This window comes from Cariama cristata, unplaced genomic scaffold, assembly GCF_000690535.1.
Source record: "Cariama cristata isolate BGI_N322 unplaced genomic scaffold, ASM69053v1 scaffold9743, whole genome shotgun sequence".
In the NCBI taxonomy this organism is placed as follows: Eukaryota; Metazoa; Chordata; class Aves; order Cariamiformes; family Cariamidae; genus Cariama; species Cariama cristata.
Genome location: NW_009610230.1, coordinates 23,322 through 27,096, shown reverse-complemented (window position 1 = coordinate 27,096; position 3,775 = coordinate 23,322).

Sequence of the window (3,775 nt, the reverse complement as noted above, 5' to 3'; positions counted from 1 at the left end):
TTTGGACAGTTCTGCACAGGGTCCAGGCACTAAAAATACTTTCCTCAAACTCATTGGGGTCAGACACCATCCAGAACCCAGGAGTGTGGTATTCTGATTCACAAACTCTTTGCAGAGGAATAAATCACTGTTTGAATTCAAATCATGGATGCTGCAATCATATGATATTTGCTAAGCTGCCAAACTTGTTTATTTAGCAGATACTGTATAGAATTCTACAAACTCGTGTTAATACTTGCATCATCAAGTGATGCAAACTTTTTTATTGTTTCAAATATTAAACTATGTTAATTCACAATGCAAAACAGGTTTAAAAAGTGCTTTGTTTTTATCACTTCCTGTTCCTGCAGTATTATTTCTTTAGGTAGCTGGATAGTAACCAGTGCTGCTTTTTCTTTCCTGAAGCACAGTAATGGCATACCCCTAGTTGATTTTATTTGAAGGTCCTTTATACCAATACTTTGGATTATTAAAATTTGTGTGTAATGAATTCTACAAATTTGTATACTATTTAAACCCTATAAAGTGATTAGAAAATTATCTTCTCTGTTTCCTATTTGGCAGAGAAGTTCCAATAGGAAAATTCTTTAGTAATAAATTTAGCATGTGCAAAATAAAGAAAGGGCAAATTGCAATAAACTTCTTACTCAAAAGTATTCTAGTACATAGCACTTAGGAAAAATAATAACTGTACTTTTTCCACTCAGAAGCAACAAATTAGGAACCACATTCTGCACTGAAGTGCACATTCTGCTGGTGTGAGTTCAAACTTAGCCAATTTACTCTGCATTTACAGCAAGCTGAATTTAACCCTAATTGTAAGACTTACTTTTGTAAGGAAAATTCTGCATACATAATGAATGAGATCATTAGACATGTTTTAGGAAGCAGGAACTTGTCTTGCATAAAAATTAGTGTTATTTTAAAGCTGCAGAATTTTCAGCTTGACAGGTAGATTTAGCAGAGCATATGTAAATCTCTCATTGTAGCACTAAGAATAAGGCACTTTTTTTTTTTTAAAAAAGTAATTTTTGTGGCCTGCTATGATGACCAAACTGAATTTGGAGTGTAAAGATTAGACTTTATTCCTGGGTGGCATTATCTATTTCCCTTTGGGTTTATGCCCAATTCATTCAGCAATTCATCACTCTCAGAGGAGACACACACTTATGTGGGCAGACTTGTTTTACAGAACTAAACAAAATTTCATTAACAAATGGTGCTAGAATTAAAAATTAATACATAGCCCATTTGAATAGATGATTTTTTTAGACATGTGCATAGATGGCAATGCCACCATGTGCTTTGTTTTCCTAACTCTGCAGGAACCAAAAATAAAAAGGAACACATAGCAAGAAGGCTAATAATTTATAATTCAGATGGTTCAATGTATTATGAGTGTTTACCATCAGATGAGAGCTTATTTGATGTTCTGTGTGCTCTACGGGAGAAAAAGTTTAGTACACAAAACCCAGTCTGTTAGCTTCTTTATTCTATCTTTGGATCAGTCTAGCTGTTGTCATGTTATTTAACAATATTCTTTGTAACTCTCAATTTAATGGGGATATAAGAATCAACTACCTATATAAATCAATAACAGCCTCATTCAGACATAAAACTAGTTTCACAGCAAGCCAAGATGTGTAAGAAATGAACTTATAGATCTATACTCATTAGTCTGAAAATAAGGTCAGGGCTTGGTCATATGTTTGGCAGTGAATACGTGCTTCTCTTCCAGAGAAAACTGTAGAAGATTCTGAAGGCATGGCTATCACAAACTCTGTGATGGCCTAAAACCTGTAGTGCTTTTATTTTTTTTTTTTTTAAACCCTCTTACCTAAGAAAAGCAGCTAACTATCTGGATAGAAGACTGAACATGTGCATTAGCAGAAAGTTTCAGGTTAAAAGAAAACCTGCTAGCCAGGGGCACAGAAATAGAGCAAGTCTAGCTGGGTCAGGACACTGTCAGACAGTGTTTTAATTTTTTTCACGTATGCTTCAGGTGAGTTTTCTTCAGAATTCTGTTACTACTTTTGCTGGGAGATACCCCAGAAAGTTGGCCCACAAAAATGTTATTCTTAAATAAGTAGTATTCTTGGTTTTGTTTCCTGAAACAAAAAATAAAGGATGATACAGAATAAAGTAGAAACTAGGTAAACAATTATTCAAATCAAGCTGCAAGGTGTATGCACGCAGATCAGCATAGTGACTTGGCCCAGCTCATCTTTGTTATTTCAAATTTCATTTTTTGTTTAAAGACAGCACATTGGATCTGCAGAAGGCATATTGGAGCAGCCAGAGAGAAAGTATGGTCCAGTTTAGCAAATACATTACTACTCTAGTTTCTCTGCTTAATACACAAGTACAGCAAAACTGACTGGTGAAGTCAACAACAACAGTCTCCCATGCATTTTCTTGAGAAGAAAAAGGCCAGAAAATATCCATTCACATGGCTATTCTTCTGCATTAAACCCATGGATATTCTTCCTTGTTTTTCCTACAACATAAGAACAGGAAGGTGGGTGATTGATATTAATTCTTACTCCCACTTCTGTTCTGAACTAAAGACTCACAGACAGAAAGATCCTCCTGACAAGGATTGCTTTTTCTTCCACTAGCTGAAGCTGTTGCTGCCACACCAAGTCCAAATTTCAATTAACAATTTTAAAACTGGATCATTACAGCAAATATCCTACAATACTAATTTTCATCTGAATATATGTGAAAGACAAAATTAACTGCAGCAGTAGCTCCAGCTAGCAAAGCTCCTGGCAGTACAATGACATCTTTGTTATGCTGTTCTTAAAGAGTTCCCAGTTAAGCAAAAATAAAAGTTAATGAATGAAAGGCTGGGGGAAGTCGTCTTTTTTTTTTTAAATAATGTCACTCAAGTTAATTCTCAGCAACATTATGCTCTCTTGTCATGCAGTTGGCCTTGCCATTTACATTCCTTTTCTATGTAAGTTACATAGAAGGAGTAGTATTCAAATCAGTATTTTAAGCTGCAAGTGATAAAAGCAGCAGCAACTTAAGGCACACACACACACACAAGTTTCTAAGAAGTTGCAGACGTAATAGTTTTGTTCCTTCTTTTCACATCTGCTTGCTCGTATTAGAGATTGCCATCCAAAGTGTACAGAGTTAAAGCCACACAAAGTCCACTACAATTCACTATTATGATGAGTTCAATGCAAAGTGAGGAAGTTTTACTAATTCTGCATAGCCTATTCCCTGCAAGACTAGTCTATCACATTACATAAAACAATAAATAAGACAAATTAAAGGAAGGTTAAGCAGTGATACTTGACAAAATGACGATGCTGAAAAGGTACGAGATTCAACAGCAGGAAGGTATGTGACCCTTCACTTGCCGTTGTAGTGAAGAGAATAGAACAGAGGAAGCAGCAGTATAAACCACTTAGGGGAAAGCACATTCAATGGATAGAAGACACTGATACAGAAGAATGTAATTGAACATTTAGAAATACCACAGTCTACTCTTCAACTGGAAGGAAATCACAGCATAAGCAGGATTAAAGTTACTTCATTTTTTTGGTTTTGATTTGGTTTTTTTTTTTCTTTACTCAACTGTATGGTTCTGCCAGACTGAGACTTCAAATGGCCATTTACATTCATTTATTAAAAACAGCTTTGCATCAGTTTCACAGTAGGAAGTCACACAGGGCAATGTGACAACTCAGTACATAAAGGGAAACAGGGCCAATATATGTAATTTGCCTTTGATGTGATGGATACCATCAGAAAGAGATATGAA